This window comes from Otolemur garnettii, unplaced genomic scaffold, assembly GCF_000181295.1.
Source record: "Otolemur garnettii isolate 467f Iridium unplaced genomic scaffold, OtoGar3 scaffold00010, whole genome shotgun sequence".
Classification (NCBI taxonomy): domain Eukaryota; kingdom Metazoa; phylum Chordata; class Mammalia; order Primates; family Galagidae; genus Otolemur; species Otolemur garnettii.
The window spans coordinates 528,100-549,886 of record NW_003852405.1 but is presented as its reverse complement, the minus strand read 5'-3'; the positions used below and the strand labels follow the sequence as shown (position 1 = coordinate 549,886).

At 40.3% G+C, this 21,787-nt stretch overlaps 2 pseudogenes; one reads left to right on the top strand and one right to left on the bottom strand.

Moving 5' to 3' along the window:
* Positions 1-6,304: 6,304 nt before the first annotated feature.
* LOC100964005 lies at positions 6,305-7,258 on the bottom strand (annotated as a pseudogene).
* Positions 7,259-18,174: 10,916 nt separating this feature from the next.
* LOC100964316 lies at positions 18,175-20,477 on the top strand (annotated as a pseudogene).
* The last annotated feature ends 1,310 nt before the right edge of the window (positions 20,478-21,787 follow it).

Below are 21,787 nucleotides of genomic sequence, written 5' to 3'. Positions count from 1 at the left end.
TCACAACTCCAGACAGGCATCCCCATCTGGTAATCAAAACCCCTCTCCAAGGCTATGCACAGAGCTCTTGGAGATATTATGCAAAAATAATTTTTCCTTGGACAAACTTTTCCTTGGACTTTCCCCAGGGTCAAGAACCAATTAGACAGAGGATTGAACCAATAATCACAATGAAAATAAACACACCTCATTGGCTGGAGTTAGGACTGCAGAGGGGTGAATGTCAGGATATATACCCAGCACTCTCCACCTTTGCTTGGCAACACTCTCTTGGGTCTCCTTCCATAACTATGCAGAAGTTCCCTCTCTCTCTCTTGCTGAAATAATTCAGCTCTGCAGTATACTCTCCAAGTCTGAGTATCTTTGAGCTGTAACAATTACTGTGGCCATGGAGGCCACCTCCTTATTCTTGAGGTGGAAAGGCCAAAGAAATTGCCTGTGACTCCGACATCAGCAGGAAACAGAATGTTGTAATAAGTCACTGAGTTATACTAAAGGTTAATGTGATCTTTGCCTTGAACTATGCAAATTAAGAAAGAATGCCACATTGGAAAAAAGGTAGCTTTAGATATATAAGAAGTAGAAATTTGAATAAAGATTGGTGAGCTGTTTCTACTACCCCTCTACTGTTAAGCCTTGTCTTAACTTTTTAGAGCTTTTTTATGTCTATCAATAAACTCTGAATACTCTAATGTGGCATGTACTCTTTATTTCATCCTGGTGTCCTGTCCACTCAGAAAGGGTGTGTCAACTGAAAGCCTATGGCCAGGGTACTCCCTGGTGTGGCTTGAAGTGCCTCCTTGGAAGGAATGTGGATGGATTGCCCATGAGGATGGAAAACAGAGTTTCTTTCTTCTGGCTCTTTTTTCACAAAGGACAGTCACCTGTCCTAGTCTGTTTTTGTGTCTCTGTGTTCTTTAGTGGTGTATCTTCCAATTCTTTGTCTGACCACCTAAAAACCTGCTGATTAAAGCTCCAACACACTTTCACTAAGTCTCCAGGCCAGCCCGCATTTCTTTGCAAATTAGAGACATTTTTTCTTTGTGGATACCCAGAAAGGCAGAGAAGACTGGGATGTAATCAAGATAAGAGGCAAGGACGAGAGTCTACTACCCATGAAGTGGTATGTAGGGAGTGAGAAAGAGAAAAAACAAGTCTGGTCCCAGCGGCAGTATCATAGGGTACTGTCCCTGGTAGCCATTGCAAGGGAATGGCATGGCTCCATGAGACATTCCTTGTGAAAAATTATTTTTGCATAATATCTCCGAGACAACCTGGAAGTCCTGTATCAGCCACCTACACTCCCCACTCTGAACAGAGAGACCTGACTGCTATTGGTATTAGGAGCACAACTGCTATTGCTACTTTCTGCTGATGGAAGCATTGAGTGAATTGGCACTTGGGTGTCCCTCCAGAGAGGGCATCTTTGGGGTTGGCTGTTCAGGGGCAATTAGGGGATCTCTCTAGGGGTCCATGGAAGAAACTGATAATATTCTATGAGGGGTTCCATGTTGAGGACCATTTGCAAATGGAGAGTTTCTAGTCCGGAGGAAACAAATTTGACAAGAATGTTGAGGATACATGAGCCAAAGGTAATTATCAAAATGAAAATTAATAAGGGGCCTAAAAAGGGAAGGAGCCATGGTATTCACTGTCTGAAGATGTTGTAGGACCCAGAATTGTTTTGTCTTCAGAGGTTGGCTGCTCATTCTGCCAATTTCTTGGCCTCGTCTCTGATGAATACAGACTGGTTGACATAGAAGCAAGACTGGTTGACATAGAAGCAGTATTTGTAATCTAGGAACAAGCCCAAGCCTTCCTTTGCTACAGTAAGGAGGTCAAAGCCATGTTTGTTTTGGAGGGTTATGGCTGCTAAGGAATCTATTTGGTCTTGGAGCTTTACAAAGATACTGGATATTTCTTGTAGGCTTTCTTGTACAGGGAAGAAATGTAGGGAGGACCCTATGCCTCCTAGTTCTATCCCGACCCCAGTGGTTATTTCCAGGGCAGCAAGGCATGGAATTAGAATGGTGGCTTTTGGCGGCCTTACTTGCATCCTTACTGGGATGAGTAGAAGTTGATTAGGTGGGGCAATGTTACTATAAGGAGACGGGTATGTGAGAGTGACAGTGTGACAGTCCAGTTGGTGGGTAGGCAAGAATATGCTTTGTTTCCACAAATAAAAAATAAGGCTTTATGGGTTAAGCATGAGCTAATGTGGAATGAAAAGAGGTGGAGAAAATTGTTACTTCTCTGAGACCCTGGTTCATTACTCCAGACTAAAAAAGAACTAGCAATTGCCCCCCGTCCCCACAATGAGAGGAGGAATCTGTCCACTGGCTCAGAGCCTGTACCCAGGGGAAGGATTTTTGAGAGTTATGCTTAAGGCAAGAAAGAGTGGAAACATTATGAAGTTGAGGAGTCCTGAGAAGAATATGGGTTGTAAAAATAATCCATTAGCATGAGGTGACAGAGAATGATCGACCTGCTGGGATTGGACAGTGTTGGGAGGAAAGGTTTTAGTGGTATGGTTGCAGAGGCTTGCGGTATAAAGTGCCCAGAAAAGGCCCAGAGCTAGTGCAGGTCATACAAAAGAGGTGATAAGGTTTGTGGTGGATGTTACAGCTGCAGAGTGAGTGGATATTCTCTGAGAAGGTTTGGAAGATATTAGTCCTCACATTGGCTTTAGAGGTGGGATGATCTCCCAGAAGGGTGTCTGCTCCATCAAAGAAGGAGGGTTCTTTCTCTTTGTGGTAGGTTAAGTGTACAGTTGATGTTCCCAGACATGACCTGGAGATGGAATGGCAGTGTATGCATTGGAGGAGACAGGCAAATCCAGCATTGGCAAGATAAAAGTGAAGAGGATTGGTTCAGTAGGTTTTGTGTAAGATCTATTGTTTTCAGTACCTACTGAGGCATCACATCTGGGAATTTTATTTATTTATTTATTTATTTATTTATTTATTGTGGGTGTTCAATTCAGAGAAACAGTTTATTAATCAACTGAGAATTAGATCTGTGCTCAAAAAATAACTGTACTGTAACAACACAAGTCTTGAAAATGTTGGGACTCAGTTTACTAAGATTAAAAAAAGATTTAAACTGGACAATCTCTCAAGCCTCACCTAGCCTAATATTCTGCATTTTAAGTAAATTTGATTCTCTTTTTTAATTCCTCCTGACTACTACCTCTTGGGGCTATGAATGACATCATCAAAAGCCAGTTAGAGGGACAATAATAGGAGCACTTACATTGATTTACCAATGTAACTATTAGGTAACTTTTCAAACCCTAAAAATTACAAATATAATCACTGCAAAGTTATTTACGAAACAGAACAATCTAAAAATCGCAACTCAATGTTTATAACTAAGAATAAATTATGTGAAACCTGCAGCATTTTATTTGTTAGACATGAACAGCTTCAGAATATATCTAAATGTAACTTTTTCAAAAACACAAAAACATACAGTGTAAAGCACTTCCTCATTAAATACAAGCTTTCTTTTTATGATGCACTGCATCAATGTTTTGCATAAACCTTGATGCAAAAGAAATTTTAAGTTGCATCCTGTTTAAAAAACAAAAGTAAAACCTTTAAGAACGGAACAAGGATGACTACAACCACATTTCAAGAGAGGAAATTTTCCTCCAACAAAGCATATTGATTTGTTTATATACATCATGTTATTACTCAAGAAGTTTTAATTTAGTTGTACCAAAGGCAAAATTTTATACTTAAAAAGAAAATTAAATTGCAGATGCATGAAGAGCAGAAGTTTAATATACCAAAGATACTTTGTTATTTGACACACTTAAATGTCAATGTTTGGGGTAATTTTTAAGGTTCTCCCATAAATGGCATTACTAATAGCTTTGTACAAAATACTTAAAATAAGAGGAAAATAAAAACATTTTTATAACATATTTTCACAAACTGTTCTAAAGACAGCAAATTCGTGCTCAGTTGCTTTTCCTTTGCTTTCAAATAAACTACCAGTAATTCTAAACCAGTCTAAAATGGATTGTTTCTGGACCCAATACAAGCATTCACACTTGCAAAAATGTTTTGCAATGAGTCCTTGCATTGCAAGGACTATGAAAACCATCAAATAGTTAAACCATCAAATAGTTAAAACCATCAAAGAGTTAAAAAGAGACTGAGTTTACTTCCAAATTTTTGTGACTGGCTTCCAACAACCCCTTATCAGTATAAATACTGGCAAAATATCAGATATTAATAATCAAATTTAATTCTTTGGTATAAGCGTAAAATTAATAGTTTTCCATGGCTAGCATAAACCAATAAGTAACCCAAGAAATATGAAAGACAACAATGAAGTCTAGCATACAATGCAAGTCAGGAAGGAAAGATAACTTAATGCTTTGTTTTACAGCAAAAGTCAACACTAATAATATACTCCAAAGAAACTAATACCCATTTGAATTTAACATTATAGCAAACCAAAAAGTCAAGCTTCAAAATGACCAAACTTGTAACCTGTAGCTGGAATATTTTGCTTCATTTTGGTATTATATTGTAATTTATAGTATACAATTATCTGAGAACTCTTAGCACTATCTTGGTACAATAGACTAACTCTTCCCACACCTCCAGAGAGGAGGAAAAACACTTTCTTTCTGTGAATTCCTGAACTTTACACCACACAAGATCAGAGTGAAAGGTACACAAGAGAGCTACAATGTAACTCTATTATAATTCTGCTTTTACACTGTGATGTATATAAGCATGTTTTGGTTTTGGAGCTGTAAATTATTTAATTTAGTAAGCTTACAACCTTATAAATTTATACTTTTTAAATAAGAAGTTTAGAACTTTATGGCTATTAATTTTATTATCAAAATATCTAATGGACTCAACCCATTTTAATAATTATAATTCTAAGCAGTGCCTGTGGCTCAGTGAGTAGGGCACCAGCCCCATATACCAAGGGTGGTGGGTTCAAACCCCGCCCTGGCCTAACTGCAATCAAAAAACAGCCAGGCGTTATGGCGGGCACCTGTAGTCCCAGCTACTTGGGAGGCTGAGGCAAGTGAATCGCTTAAGCCCAGTAGGTGGAGGTTGCTGTGAGCTGTGTGACACCATGGCACTCTACCAAGGGCAATAAAGTGAGATTCTGTCTCTAAAAAAAAATGAATAAATAATTATAATTCTTCAAAATATCACTTGAAGAATTCTTCATGGAAAACAGACTCAAGACTACACTAAATCCAAACAGTATACCTGTGACCTGGGTTTTGAAACTTTTCATCTCAGTTGCCTGTCCTTCGACTTGCCACTTCCCTTCATGCTTTCTTTATTTACTAAACACAAACTATCATATTTTTAAATTAGACCTTCTCCTCCAAGGCCCTACCAGATAACTTCGTAAATATGCATATACAGCCTCCAAACACCATCATTTTAAACTGAGACTAATGCCTAGAGTCATTTCTTGTTATACAGTTCAGCAGTAAAGATATACAACCCAGGGGGTTTAGCCTAACATTACCCAAACTATGAACCAACTTCCCTATATTTCCACAAATCTTAAAACCCAAAAGTAAAATTCACATAAAATTTTTATAACTCTAATAAAGAGAAGGCAACTGCACTTATTACATCAACACAGCAACTTATATATGTATCTGAAGACCAAGATTTACCAGGGCCAAATCTAGAAAATGGGCAAAAGTGGTAAGATCCTAAATACCACTCATAAAAATAATCAATTTTTATCTTTCTGTCTTCCTTCTGCTGCGTATGGAACCAAACATGTCAAAAAGAGAATTGTTCTGTTTGGGCCAACCATGAAATATTTAAGAACACATAGATTTATTCCCTGTTATTCCTCCAGGGCATTATTTTACTTTTTTTTTTTTTTTTTTTTTTTGAGACAGAGCCTCAAGCTGTTGCCCTGGAGTCCTGTGGTATCACAGCTCACAGCAACCTCCAACTCCTGGGCTCGAGCAATTCTCCTGCCTCTGCCTCCCAAGTAGCAGGGACTACAGGTGCCCTCCACAATGCCTGGCTATTTTTTGGTTACAGCCATCATTGTTGTTTGGCAGGTCCGGGCTGGATTCAAACCTACCAGCTCAGGTGTATGTGGCTGGTGCCTTAGCTGCTTGAGCCACAGGTGCTGAGCCTTTTACATATATATTTTCTAAACTTCAAAAATAAAAATAAGAGTTATTTAGCCTCGTGAATATTTTGAAGTGAAGTTTCTTGAATTTCTGTGAACTCTTCAAGCAATTTACCTTTTCAAATAGAGTCATCACTCAAAAATCCCTTTGACACGGGATCTATCCCACAGTTACAGAGCGGCTTCCTCCTTTGTTGAATGTGAGAGTGGCTCTTTGCTCCTTCAGGATCCCAACCTGCTCATTCAAAGTCATCCCTGTCTTTTGTCTAACAGTATTTATGTCAAATTGTAGGGGGACAACTTTAGAAATTTTCTTTACATCAGATTGCTCCTGTTATGTTAAGAAGAAAGGTATAGCAGTACAAGTTAATCCTGGTTTCTGAGTTACTGGGCACTGGACTGCTCCAGGATTGTTAATGGACACTGTCAAAATTCCACCATTGGTGGTAGAAGTTCACCATTGACGAATTCTCTTTACTACTACATCGTCTAGCAATTCTGTGTTCAACTGGGCCTGAACTTTCAGGCCTCTTCTGAAAAAAAAAAGTTGCCTGATGAGTGTCTTTCCGATGGCTTAATTTATTTCCATTCCTGGTGAAATTAGCTCGAATGTTACTTTTTCTGTTTAACTGGATAGGTCTCTTGAAAACTGCCTTTGGTTTCCTCTGCACTTCACTTTGTTTCAGAAGGGTTCCTTTGTTTTTTTAACATTGGAAAATATCGTTCTATATTCTTGTCACTTAGAGGTGGATGATTCATAGGACTAATTTCTTTTTGAATTCAAGTTGCTTGCCTAGCTGCAAGGCCGGTGATAACTCCATAAGGACGTCTCTTTCCAGGCATTATTCTTCCTCTATCGCTCAGACTAGTCTTAACCAAAACCAGAATTCTCTTGGATTCCCCATCATGCTCTCATCCTGAATTGCTGGGTACCACTTTGCTGGAGTCTTCTATTTAGTCTTGGAAAATTCTGCTTCTTTCCTTCCTTTCAATTTAATTCAATGATATCATCCAAAGACATACCAATTTTATCGAGGTTTTCATTGGTGTGGATTTTCGTAGGTGGTGAGGGAATTGCCGTGGCTGCCACCAACTGGGTACCAAACCGGTTCATGGCTGGAGATGTCGCGCTAGAACAGTCAGTCGTGTAGGTCAGAGTCCCAGGCCTGCCACCTCCCACTCATGCACGCAGACCCCGTCTGGGAGTTTTAAAGGGACTAAAGGAGAAAGTAAGGTGAGGAAGAAAATTATTCCAGTCACTCCTACCATGATAGAGGGGGCAGGGAGTATTTGCAATGTACTAGTGGTCATAGAATTGGTTTAGGACTTATTGCTTGGGCAAGGTGACCAGATTTTAACATTGGTAAAGCGAGACACCGTGTGTGTGTGTGTGTGTGTGTGGGGGGGGGGCAATTGGCTGAGCTGTTTATGGTTAGGGACCCTCTGGGGGGGGAGGGGGCTACTTGTTTGTTCCAGACAGTTTGGCTCCTTTTGAGCTAATTGTCCTTGCCTAGAAGCAAGGGAGGGAGTCAGTGTCCTTCTGATACTTATTCCACCTGGGCCACCTTGCCCAGGAGGGGAGTAGGAGTTTACATTAGCCTTTTCATTTCCAAATGAAGTTATATTAACCTCTTCATTCCCAAATGGAGTTACATTAACCTTTTTAGGAGCCGGAAACCGTATATTCCCTCTCCCTTCTTCCGCCCTTCCCTAGCTTGTCGTGCATTCTTTCCAAAAATCGGGACTTTTTAAATATGCCATGGGAAGTGGGACAAAGTGTTAAAAATCAGGACTGTCCCGCCAAAAGCGGGACGTTTGGTCACCTTATGCTTGAGGTTTATTGGAGTTAACTCCTAGGGACTTTCCCATTTTCAAAAGGCTTACTGGAGGTTTGTGGGTCCAAGGGGTCTTGTCCTCTGGTTAATGAGGCTCACGGTTTGAGCTGAGTGTGGTGTATCCAGGTACCTATTCTTGACTGCAGTGGGGATAGTAGAGAGAATAGAAAGGAATGGCTCCTCCCAGGAAGGGCTCAGAGATGGAGACATAGTCAAGAGAGTTTTAACCTAAACCTAGGTTGCTGAGCGAAGACCAGCCATGCTGTCCTTCTCTCGTGGCTATTCTTTGGGCAGGGTTTTGAGGGTTTATTGGTATTTGGATAGGGAGACTATATGGCTTACCAAGTAGTTACAAGGGATGGCCTTAAAAGTTTACTACTGTCCCAGTTTGCAGGCCAAGAGATGAGAAAAATGCTTTGGTTACTGGTTGTCCCCCAAACCCCTTAATGCTCAATGATTTGTTGGCCAATTGTCCTGGGCAGAAGAGTAGGACCAAGAAAGTTTCACCAGTGTCTATGACTTTCTCTTAGCCCTCAATAAACAGCTTGACCCGGGGCTCAGAGAGAGTGATGTTATGCCCCTTCAGTTCTGGATTTATGTCAACTGGGTGGCCTCCTCGGGCCCAGGAGATCACTATTTCCTGGGGCAGACAGCCTTTCAGTGGTTCCTGGTGCATATAAGGGATGGGTGGGGTAGTGGCCTATTCCTTTCAGGGCAATCCTTTTTGAAATGTCCTTATCAGCTACACTGGAAACAGGTATTGCCAGGCTGTATCCATCTCTTTTCCTTTCCCTCTGGGGTCTGCCTGAGGGCCACAATCAGGGCAGCTACTCTCTCTCTCTGTCGTGGTGCTCTCTCTCCACCTGTTCCTCCCAATGTCTATTGTAAAACATGGAGGGGCTTGCTTCAGCACGGTCTCCAGGCGTTCCTATCCCAAGGCTAGTTTCTGTAGCTTTTTCCTAATATCTGAAGCTGTTTGGCTGATGAACTTATCCTTCAAGATTAATTGCCCTTCCACTGACTCTGGTGATAGAGGTGTGTGTCTCCCAGCAGGGCTTTCCTAAGTCTTTCTAAGAAAGCAGTGGGATTCTCTTCCTTTTCTTGAGTAATAGTGAGCATTAGGGAATAGTTTATAAGCTTTTTCCTCATCCTCCTAAGCCCTTCAAGGACACAGGTCAGGAGGTGACTACATTTCCAATCTCTGTCCATATCTCACTGGGGGTTAGCATCAGGTACCATTTGCTGTCCCATTGGGAACTTCTCCTTTTCTCTGGGAGTCATTTATTCACTAAGTTGAATCAAGTACCACTGGTTTCTGAATTCTTGGGCTGTAGCCAAGGCAAATCCCCTCTCATTTGCAGTCAAGGTTTGGGTCTGAGAGTAGCATGATATTCCTCCATATAAAGTCAAAAGTTTGCCCTAGTCCTTGTAGGACATCAGTGTATCGATCTGGGTCATCTGCAAACTTTTCCAGATCTACCTTAATCTTTTCTAGGTCTGAGAGGGAGAAGGGTAAGTAGACGTGCATATCCAAATTCACCCAGCACTTCTTGAAGGGGGCAAATCTTGGGCTCTGATTTAGTCCTGGAGTTTTCTGGGACCTTTCCTTTCCCCTATGGCAGACCCTAATGCTGATGGGATTCCCCAATAGGGAGGTAATTTACCTAGGTTCCCAGAGGGATTGAGGTGACATTTTCTACATAATTGGGGATTGTCCCTGAGGTAAAAGACCTGAACATATGAAATATTACTTCATTTCTCTTACCTCTTAAAAAAGAGGTTTAGCTGTAAAGTAGTATTTTAATTTATACTTCCCTCTGTGGCCAAACTTCTCCATCTTGGAGGGGATATTGTGGCCAGGCTGTGTTGCAGAAGATCAATAACTTCTTCTGAGGGTTTTGGGGGTTAAGCTGTTCCTAGTTATTCAAGTTACATCTCAAAGGAGACCTCATCTTGGAAAGATTGGAGCCCATCTAAAATTCAACCTCAGGGATGCCTATATCCCTGCTTAGGAAGGAGTGCCAGGGCATCCCCTAGCAATACTCTGGAGTGCTTATCCTACAGAGTGTGACTGCTGGTAGGGAGTCCCCTTGTCTGTATTAGTGTGGGGGTTGAACTCCCTTCCTTGTCTAGCCAATTCCTCCCACACCACTCAAGGAACCTTGGGCTGCTGAGTTTAGGTGGCTCCCTTACCATGCCCCACCCTGCTTTGTGGTGAAAATGACGACTCCTAGTTTCTGAATGACTCCAATAGGTTCTGTAGCCATGTGCCTGATCACATGCCTGGCTCAGAAGAATGAGTGCCTTGAGAAGGATTTGCAATCATAGCAGCCTGAGGGAGGGAAGAAGCCAGGAAGGGGGCTATGGATTGTCCAGGGTGGCTAAAATTTGGGCCTTCTGTCTCCATTTTCCTATATATGAGTAAGCTTGTTAGATGGTAAGTAGGTAACAATCCACCAAATCTCCTTCTTCCCATAGGTGACTGTGGTAATCAATATGAAGTAATTCTAGTTCTTCACCAGCTGACCCCAAATAGGACTAATGATAGGTCCAGAAATCAAGGATGCTCCCAAACCTGCCTGGAGAAATCTGACAGAATGCAATGTGTCCCAGGGCTTCTAGCATCCATCAGTTGACCTGTTCCTTGGGGGGGGGCTCCATTTTCCTTCCAGAATAAAGGGGATGGGTCTCTATAGCTGTGCTGTAAATGGAGATGATGGTAAGTTATTGCATGGGGGTACTGATGGCAAAGGTCCTTTCCTTTTCATCATGAAAGCCTCAGATTGTGCTCAAGAAGGCTCCTATCCTCCTCATGTGGTATTATGAGCTCAAGAAGCTCCTTGATGAAGGTGCTAGTCCTATTATCGGGATCCCAAAGAATATTTCCTTTAAGGTTTTGACTCGTCAGGTCAAAAGAAGGAGGTGAAACTGGTTCCAACAAACCAACATCCCTAGCCATAGCCAATCAGTGGAGAGCCCTTTCTCAGAAAGTCTGTCACCCATGCTTTGTAGACCAGTGGCCATGCTAGTCACTGGCCGACAGGTGCTGGTTTTCCTCCTTATGAAAGAATAGACAGGAAAGCAAGTGACAGGAGTGACAAGTATGACTTACAGGATTTGTGCAGTGGTGGGACACTCTCTTGGCTGGCTTACCAAAATATTCCCACCAATGTTGAAATTGCAGGGAAGTTCTTTGGCCTTTCCACTTCAAGAATGAAGAGGTGGCCTCTGAAGCCACAGCAAGTGGTATAGCTCAAAGATACTCAGTCTTGGACAGTGTGCTGCAGAGCTGATTTATTTCAGCCAGAGAGGCAGAGGAAGCTTCCACATAGTCATGGAAGAGGATCCAAGAAAGGGTTTCAAACCAAATGTGGAGAGTGCTGGGTATACACATATATGTATGTGTGTGAGTGTATATATATCTCCTGACTTTGTTTCTCTTCAATCGCGACCTGGCAAATGAGTTCTGTTTATTGTCAATCTTTCTGATTACTGGTTGTTTCTTCAATCCTCTATCCAATTGGTTCTTGACCATAGGGAAGTCCAAGGGGAAGTCCTGTATCAGCCACCCACAATTCCACTTCAAAAGTTAATCTAGAGCAACCCACCCAAACTACTCCAGATAGATATTCCCAGGGTGAGAGCTAAATCCACAAAACAATAAGAATGGGAGACAGTGAAGGTTAGTCATGTCTAAACCAACCAGACCAGCTGTGTCAAATGAGAAACAGTGCATGAAAGTTAGGCAGGACCTACACCAACCAGACCAGCTGTGTCATGTCTGGCCCAGCCTGCCTGACTCCATCTCATTCTCACTACATGTGCTTTCATAACCATCCCTTTGCCCTGTTGTTCCACTATGCCTTTGCATAAATTCATTTTTACATTAATCTTCTCTGGCCCTATGCTTTGTTTTGTCAATTTTAACTACTTATTTCAGGGTTGCTCTCTGCTTTATAGAGTTCCCTCTGAATAACAGGCAGAGGCTCTTTTTACTTTTCAGAGACTGCTCCAATAGCTTGTCCTTTGAGGGAATTAATGAAATCCTTTAATACAATTCTGTTGCCTCCTGTAATGTTTGTTGTTGGGGGGAGGGATAGAGCTATCCTATAAAAGTAGGGTTATTACAAGAAATGAGGTTTTGGAAAAGGGTTTCCAAAGCCCAACAAGTGGAGAGATCTGTAGACAAAATATGTTGCTTATGATGAAAAGTAAAAAAAAAAAGTCAGAAAAGGCAACCCCCTGTAGGCTGACCCTAAAGGGAAACAGCGGCTTGTGCTTTGGAATTCTATCGGTGTGAAAAAAATACAGGGAGAGGATAGTGACTTAAAGCAGCCAAAGTAAGGTACAATTCAATTAGTTTTTCATTCCCTTCTCTCCTTCCACTTTGAACTCTTAGCTATACTTTTTTGAGGGGATGATTGGCATTAACATGGAAACAACAGAGAAATCACTAACCTACAATTTTCAGTGAGGATGCTTAAAAGAAATCAATCACCAGATAAAAAGTTAATAGATCAGAACTGGTGAAGTAGCACTCTGAGAGACCCAGGAGGGTGGATTGCCTGAGCTCAGGAGTTCAAGAACAGCCTAAGCAAGAATAAGACCCCATCTCTAAAAAAATAGCTGGGTGTTGTGTTGGGCACCTATAGTCCCAAATTAACTTCAAAAAACCAATGCTTGCAAATGCCTTCACAGCAGCCAACAGTAGAAGCTTGACAATAGGAGCATATCTTTGCTGACAGTTGAATATATTTGATGTAGTAGGAAAAAATAAATATCAACAAAATATTCTATACATAATGAAAAATGTCTTTCAAGAATATAGGTAGGAGGGCAGAGCAAGATGGTGAACTAGAGGTATCTCCTTTGTAGCCATTTATGGTGAAACTAGGGAGAAAGGTCTCCAGCCACTTCTGGCTGGGGGACCCTCCCAAGAAACATTGCTTTGGGAGGCACAGGGAGGCAGCAGCAGACTCCAGGAGCCAACAAAGAGGTTGAGAGTAGTGGAGAACTGGCACAGGTGAGTGCTAGTGCCAGTTTAGTGGCAATTTTCAGACTGATAAGGTCTGCCCTCCAGGATTTTTTTTGCCTGGGCACACTTGTTGGAGTTACCTCAAGAGAGCTTGCATAGTGAGTAAGATTAAATAGTGCCCAGGGGCCAGAACTGAGCCACCAGGTGGAGCAGAGCTCACGTCATTTGGCTGCTGGCTGAGTGCAGCCATTGTGGGAGAGCTGCCTGGGAGAAACAGTCTGAAGGCCAGTTCTAGCATTCATACTGAGCTGAGCAGCCACCCATGGGGGGTGAGAGAAACACACATTCCTGAGAAAGCCACTGTGTTGCCAAGGGACACTGTTTGGAAAGGTTGAGGTGTGTCCATTAAATAGGCTGATGAAAGCTTCAGGCTCCCAACCCTATAGGGATTGAGGACAAAGAAATCAGGAAGACAGGACCAGGTCTCCTCAGCAAGATAGTGGCTTCCAGCCCCCATCTTGTATAGCTGTATCAGCATCATGATTAGCATCTCATAGCCCACAACATCACTTGTAGTCCAGGCAATATGTGGCAATATATATTTTTTTCTTTTTTTTTCAATTTTTTTCTCCTAGATTTTTCTTTTATTTTGTATTTATAATTTTTTCATTGTTTCTTTTGTCAGTAGTAAGGGGTCCATTTTGCTACAGTTTGTCTGTTCCTTTTATTCTTTTTTTCCCCATTTTTTCTTAAGGTTTTTTGTTTGTATCTTTTGTTTTCATTTGCCATATTTTAATGTTTCCATTTTTACTTTCTTCAATAATAAAGGCTTCATTTTGCTATGGTTTCTCTTTTTTCTTTTCTTTTTACCCATTTATTCTTTCTTCTTTCTTTTTCTCTCCTTTTCTCTCTTGTTTTGTAAAAATTTTTCTACTTTTCTTATCTTTCCCACAAAAATTTATCAAGAAACAACTAAGATCTATTCCCACTTTCTACATCTTATATAATTCTATTTTTAATTTTCTTTATATTCTTTTATTATTATTTTATATTTCTTCTGATCTGTTTTCATTCTTGGTCTATTTATATTCCATTTATGAGACAAAGCCTCAGTCTAAAGCCTGAGCTGGAGTGACACAGCATTTGGCCTGGCTCAAGGAGACCTTGATGACCTGGTCTAAGGGATCCTTCTAACTTTGGCCTAGGAAAACACTATTTGTAGGTTCCCACCACAATATATTGCTTTTTTTTTTTTCTTATTTATTTGGTGAAGATGGGATCTTTTTGCTCAGGATGGTAAGGAGTTCCTGAGAGACTGACCCATCCTAACCCCCAGAGGCCGGGACTTACAGGTATGGGTCAAAGCACCCTTGTCAACACCACTATTACTCCTGTTGCTTTTTCTGTGCCTTTCTTCTTTTTGTCAATCTTTTCCTTAACTCTCCATTTTCTTTTTATTTTCTCTTTTGCTATCTTTTCTCCCTTTTTGCTCTTCACTCTTTTCTTCTTTTTGGTCCTATACCAAAAAGACAGCAACAAAGTAATGTAAAGAGAAAGCAACAAGTTAATCTAAGGAGAAAGAGGAAGTGAAAGGAAAAAGTAGGGGAAGGAAATGGACAAGAAGAAAACACACGTGAAGAGGAATCAGAAGAAAAATCTTGGCAACATGAAAAACCAAAACAGAGCAACCTCCCACCAAGGGATCATGAGGTAGTTACTGCAGAGGATTTTACCTATAAGGAAATGATAGAAATGACAGAAAGGGATTTAAAATAAGGATTTAAACAATGAAGAAAATTGCTGAGAATGTGGAAAATAACCAAAAGGAAATCCAAAAACAAAACCAAATAAGGGATACAAGATATAAAGAATATAGAAAGGATATAGTGGAGCATAGGGAAATGAAAGCTCAATCAGGGTACTTAAAGATGCAGTAGAAGATATCAATATCAACAACAGATTAGACCATGGAGAATAAAGAATCTCAGAGCTAGAGGATAAAGCTATTGAGGTACACAGATAAAGAGGCAGAAAAGAACAGAGAAAAAGTGGAACATTCACTTAGAGAATTATGGGACTTCACAAAGCATTCAAACATATGAACTATAGGTATCCCAGAGGGGGAACAAGAACACTCCAGAGGAATAAAAGCCCTACTGGAACATATCATAAATGAAAATTTCCCAAGTATCACCAAAGACTCCACCAAATGAGGATATCCAACCCCAGGTCATTTCACCTCAAACAGAATTCTCCAAGACACATTGTCATGAATCTGTCCAAAGTCAATATGAAAGAGAAAATTATGCAAGTGGCCAGGAACAAGCTTCAATTGACCTATATGGGAAGCTCTATCAGGGTGACAACAGACTTCTCAACTGAAACTTTTCAAGCCATAATAAAATGGTCATCTACATTTAGCCCTCTTTTTTTTTTTTTTTTAGACAGAGTCTCACTTTGTCACCCTGAGTGCCATGGCATCACAGCTCATAGCAACCTCAAAATCTTGGGCTTAAGTGATTCTCTTGCCTCAGCCTCCCAAGTAGCTGGGACTACAGGTGCCTACTACAATGCCCAGCTATTACATTTGACCCTCTTAAACAAAACAATTTCTAGTCCAGCATTCTATATCCTGCTAAGCTAAGCTTTAAAATTGAAGGAGAAATTAAATATTTTACTAATATGAAAACATTGAGGAAACTTGCCACAACAATATGAGCTCTACAGGAAATACTTAGACCTAATCTCCCCACTGACAATCACAATAGACCACCAGGAAAGTAAACACCCACAGACTAAATGACAAAACCTAGCTTCCACAATGAAACAAAGGATAAATCTAAGCAGTGGACTTTCACAAAACAAGATGAATAAAACTCCACCACACTTACCAGTTCACACAATAAACATGTTAATGGCTTGAATTCTACATTGAAGAGGCACAGGCTGGCTGCTTGGATAAAAAAGTACAAGCCATCCATATTCTGTCTCGAGGAAATACACCTAGCATTGAAGGACAAAACAAAACTCAGGGTGAAGGATGGAAAACAATATTTCTGGCAAATGGAAACCAGAAAAAAGGAGGGGGCCACTATCATATTTTCAAGTGGATTTAAAGCAACTAAACTCAAAAAAGACAAAGATGGACACTTCATACTGGTCAAGGGAAAAATACATCAAGAGGACATTTCAATTATAAATATTTATGTGTCCAAGATAAATGCTCCCAGATTATGAAACAGGCCTTAATTGGTCTGGGTAATATGATAGGATATAACACCATAATAGCAGGGGAATTTAACACCCTTATTAGGGAGCTAGACAGATCCTCTGAACAGAAATTAAATGAAGATACAAGGGCCTTAAACATGACCCTAGAACAAATGTGTTTAATAAACATATTCAGAACACACCATGCCAAAGCTAAGGAATATGTGTTCTTCTTGTCAGTGCCTGGAACATTCTACAAAATAGATCATATCCTAGGACACAAATCACACCTCAGCAAAAATTAAAAAATATCAATTATATCTTGTATCTTTTCAGACCACAGGGCAATAAAGGTGGAACTCTATTCCAACAGAAATTTTTATCCCCTCACAAAGGCATGGAAAATAAATAACCTTATGCTGAATGACAGTTGTGTCAAGAAAGAGATAAAGGAGGAAATTATTAACTTCCTCAAAGATAACAACAATGAAGACATAAGCTACTGAGACATGTGAAACACTGTAAAAGCAGTCCTAAGAGGGAAATTTATTGCATTGTATGCCTACATCCAAGAAAACAGAAAGAGGACATAAACAACCTAATGAATCATCTTAAAGAAATGGAAAAGGAAGAGCTATAGTCCCAAATCTAGTAGAAAAAAAGAAATAACAAAAATTAAATCAGAAATAAATGAAAGTGAAAACAAAAGAATCATTCAAAATTATAAAACAAAAAGTTAGTTCTTTAAAAGAATAAATAAAATCAATAAACCATTGGCCAGTTTAACTAGAAATAGAAAAGCAAACTCTTTAATAACCCAATCTTAAACAAAAAGGGGGAATAATAACGGATACCACAGAGATACAAGAGATTATCTCTGACTATTACAAAAAACTTTATGCCCAGAAATTTGACAATGTAGAGAAAATGGGCCAGGTGCAGTGGCTCATGCCTGTAATCCCAGGACTTCAGGAGGCCAAGGTGGGCAGATTGTCTAAACTCAGGAGTTCAAGATCAACCCAAGTTAGAGCAAGATACCATCTCTAAAAATAGCCAGGTGTTGTGGCAGTTACCTGTAGTCCCAGCTAATTGGGAGGCTGAGGCAAGAGAATCACTTGAGTCTAAGAATCTGAGGTTGCTGTGAGCTATTATGCTACAGTTTTTTACCAAGGGCAACAAAGTGAGACTCTGTCTCAAAAATAAACAAACAAACAAACAATGTGGAGAAAATGGATCAATGTCTGGAATCATACCACCTCCCTAGACATAACCAGGAAGAAATAGTTCTCTTGAACAGATCAATATCAAGCAGTGAGATTGAAAAAACAATAAAAAAGCTTCCAACAACAACAAAAAAAGCCCTGGACCAGATGGCGTCACACAAGAATTCTATCAAACCTTCAAAGGGTGTAGGCTTATTACCTACATTGCAGAGCTTATTACAGAACATTGAGAAGGAAGGAAACTTTCTCAACATATTCTATGAAGCAAACATCATCTTGATTCCAAAACCAGGAAAGGATCCAACTAAAAAAGGAGAACTACAGACCAATTTCACTAATGAATATCAATACAAAAATATCCAACAAAATATTGGCTAATAGTTTGCAGCTACACATTAAAAAAATTGTATATCACAATCAAGTAGGCTTCATCCCAGGGGTGCAAGGCTGATATAACATAAGCAAACTCATAAACATAATTCACCATATGAATAGAAGCAAAAACGAAGACCATATGATCCTCTCAATAGATGCAGAAAAAGTATTTGATAAAATTCAGCATTCTTTTCTAACAAGAACACTTAAGAAAATAGGTGTGGCTAGTACACTTCTTAAGCTGATTGAAACCATTTCTGAGACACTCAAAGCTAGCTAATATCATACTGAATGGAGTAAAACTCAAAGCTTTTCCACTTAGAATTGAAACAAAACACAGATGTCCACTATCATCTCTGCTATTAAACATAGCTCTGGAGAGTCCAAACAACTGCTGTGAGGAGCTGTGGGGATGAAGGAAGAGAAGGAGCACAGGCCTAAGGAGAAGTGAATAACCCTGATAATGTCCCTGAGGACTACATGCAGTAGCAGTGGGACCTCAGGAGATAGCACCAAAGGAGAAGATAAGCAGGATGGAAACAAGGAGAAGAAAGAGGCTCTGAGCAAGGTGGTATTTTGAAGATTATCTCCCACTTTGACCAGGTAGCAGCTTCAGGGAAATCTCATGTTCAGGAAACCTATGCCTGGACATGATTATTTTGAGTGTTTTCCCCTAATGATACTAGTCTCTATCCTCATATGTATGCCAGAGTATAAATCAACATTAAAAACCAAGAGGATGGGCTCAGCACCTGTGGCTCAAGTGGCTTAGGCACCAGCCACATACACCTGAGCTGGTGGGTTCAAATCCCACCTGGGACTGCCAAACAACAATGACAGCAGCAACCAAAGAAAAAAAAAATAGCCAGGCATTGTGGTGGGCACCTGTAGTTCCAGCTACTTGGGAGGCTGAGGCAAGAGAATCACTTAAGCCCAAGAGTTTGAGGTTGCTGTGAGCTGTGATGCCACAGCACTCTACTGAGGCTGACATAGTGAGACTCTATCTCAAAAATAAGTAAATAAATAAATAAAAACTAAGAGGACATCATTTTGTTCAGGGATCACTTTGATGGTTTTGCATTCCTTGACAATAAAGATCAGGAAAATCCTGCTATAGTAGAATTTGCACCTTTTCGAAAAGCTGCAAAAAAAGTAGACTAAGAAAAAAGATACCAGAGTTGGGACTATCGATGATGGTCTAGAACATAGAAAAATTTTGGAAAGTTGTGCCATAGATAATGAGAAGATGACATCTACTCCAGAGATGCTACTAGAGGAAATAGAAGCAAAAAATAGAGAACTAATAGCTAAAAAGACTACCTCACTTTTGAGCTTCCTGAAAAACAAGCAGAGAATAAGAGAAGAAAAGAGACAAGAATGATGGAGGTGCAAAAGAGAAAGAAAAGAACAAAGAGAGGAAGAAAGGCGAAAATGGAAAGAATAAGAAATGAAAATGGAAAGACATAGAAAAGCTAAAGAAGATTGACAGAGTTCCGTAAAGGGAAAACATAAAGGACAAATCAAAGATTAAGCTGGTCAAGAAGTCAGAAAAAGGATATGAAAAAGAGTTGGATAAAAGAAAAGAAAAGAAAAGAAAACAAGAAATTGGACAATCTGAATGATGAAAGAGCCAGTGGGCAAAGTTGTACATTGACCAAGCAATCTGATAGTGAACTTAAAAATGAAAATCCAGAGAGAATTGCAGAGAGTGGCAGAGACTACCGAGAGAGGGAATAGGATTATGAAAAAGATCAGGGGTGCATACTTCAAGAAAGAAAGAGTGAAACAGCAAGAAGAAGAGCATCATAGGCAGAAGGAGCATTATGAGAAAGAGAAGATTTCTAAAAGCAAAGAAGAAGAAATTAAAAAAGAGAAAGAAGCACTTTGGGATAAAGGAAAAAAGAATGAAAGTACAGAATCAATAGGCAGCTCAGACAAAATGGAAAACAAAGAAGAAGTGGTGAAAAGAGATGCACAAGGGGCAGTGCCTGTGGCTCAGTGGGTAGGGTGCCGGCCCCATATACCAAGGGTAGTGGGTTTGAACCTGGCCCCGGCCAAACTGCAACAAAAAAATATCTGGGCATTGTGGCAGGTGCCTGTAGTCCCAGCTACTCAGGAGACTGAGGCAAGAGAATCACCTAAGCCTAGGAGTTTGAGGTTGCTGTGAGCTGTGATGCCACAGCACTCTACCGAGGGCGATAAAGGGAGACTCTGTCTTTAAAAAAAAAAAAAAAAAGAGGGAGAGAGAGAGAGACATTGCACAAGAAACAAGGATTGTAGGTCAGGTGTGGTGGCTCATGCCAGCACTTTGGGAGGACAAGACGGGTGGATTGCCTAAGCACAAGTTCGAGACCAGCCTGAGACAGACTGAGACTTCATCTCTAAAAATAGCCAGGGGTTGTGGAAGATACCTGCAGTTCCAGCCACTAGGGAGGCTGAGGCAAGAGAATTGCTTAAGCCCAAGAGTTTGAGGTTGCTGTGAGCTGTGACTCCACAGCACTGTACCAAGAGTGACAAAGTGAAACTCTGTCTCAAAATAAATAAATAAATAATAAAAAATAAATAACAACAAGAAACAAAGATTGCCCACCAATGCAGCTTTACCAACCAGGAGCTCAAAGCCGAAATTGACTCTGTCCCCTTGATGACAGCACCAAGTCCAGAGATTGAGCAATAGAAAAGAATCAGGAAAATGGTATTAGCCATAGAAAATAAGTTACGTCTATATCCAATGTCCTAATGTTTAGGATTAGTTTTAGTTTTCTGTTTGCTTATCTGAGTTTGGTGTAAACAATATTTTAAAAACATCTCATTTTGCCTTTAGTATTTTTTCTATTAGGTAAAATATAGTCCTTGTTTGGTTCTTAACAATCCAGTCTCTGTTTTATCTTAGGTCTCATGATCTGAGTGGGTATCTTCTCTAGTAAGGAAAGTGCGCCAGAATCTGTTCCTGTTAGCAACTTTTAGTCTTCACTTGTCTTGTACTAATGTCAATAAATATCAGCAGCACTAAAACAAACAAACAAAAAAACATAGCTCTCAAAGTTCTAGCCAATGCAGTCAGTCATGAAAGTGATATGAAAGGCATTCAAATGTGGGTAGGGGAGGTCAAACTCTTTTTTTTCTTTTTTTAGAGACAGAGTCTCATTTTGTTGCCCTCGGTAGAGTGCTGTGGAGTCAGAGCTCATAGCAACCTCCTGCTCTTGGGCTTAGGCAATTCTCTTGTCTCAGCCTCCCAAGTAGCTGGGACTACAGGTGCCCATCACAATGCCTGGCTACTTTTTGTTGCAGTTTGGCTGGGGCCAGGTTCAAACCTTCCAGACTTGGTATATGTGGATGGCACTGTAACCACTGTGCTACAGGTGCTGAGCCAGGAAAAACTCTTGATGTCAGACTGGGGGAAAGATTTTATGAAAAAGACTTCAGTGGCAATCACAACAACAACAAAAATAAACAAATGGAACTTAATTAAGGTAAAAAGCTACTGCTCAGCCAAGGACACAAGTAAAGCAAAAGGCATCCTTCAGAATGGGAAAAGACATTTTCATTTTCTGAATCTGACAAAGGGTTGATGACTAGAATCTACAGATAACTCAAGTTAATCAAGAAAAAAGGGCAAACAATCCTATCTACCACTGGGCATGAGACGTGAAATGAAGCTTCTCTGAGGAAGAAAGACAAATGACTAACAAACATTTGAAAAAATGGTCATCACCCCTGATCATCAGAAAAATGCAAATCAAAACAACCCTGAAATATCACCGAACCCCAGTGAGAATAGCCCACATTACAAAGTCTCAAAGCTGCAGATGCCAGCATGGATATGGAGAGAAGGGAACACTTTTACACTGTTGGTGGGACTGCAAACTAATGCAACCTATTTGGAAGAAAGTATGGAGAATGCTTTAAAAATTCAAATTAGGGGCAGCGCCTTTGGCTCAGTGAGTAGGGTGCTGGCCCCATATACTGAGGGTGGTGGGTTCGAACCTGATCCTAGCCAAATTGCAAAAAAAAAAAAAAAAAAT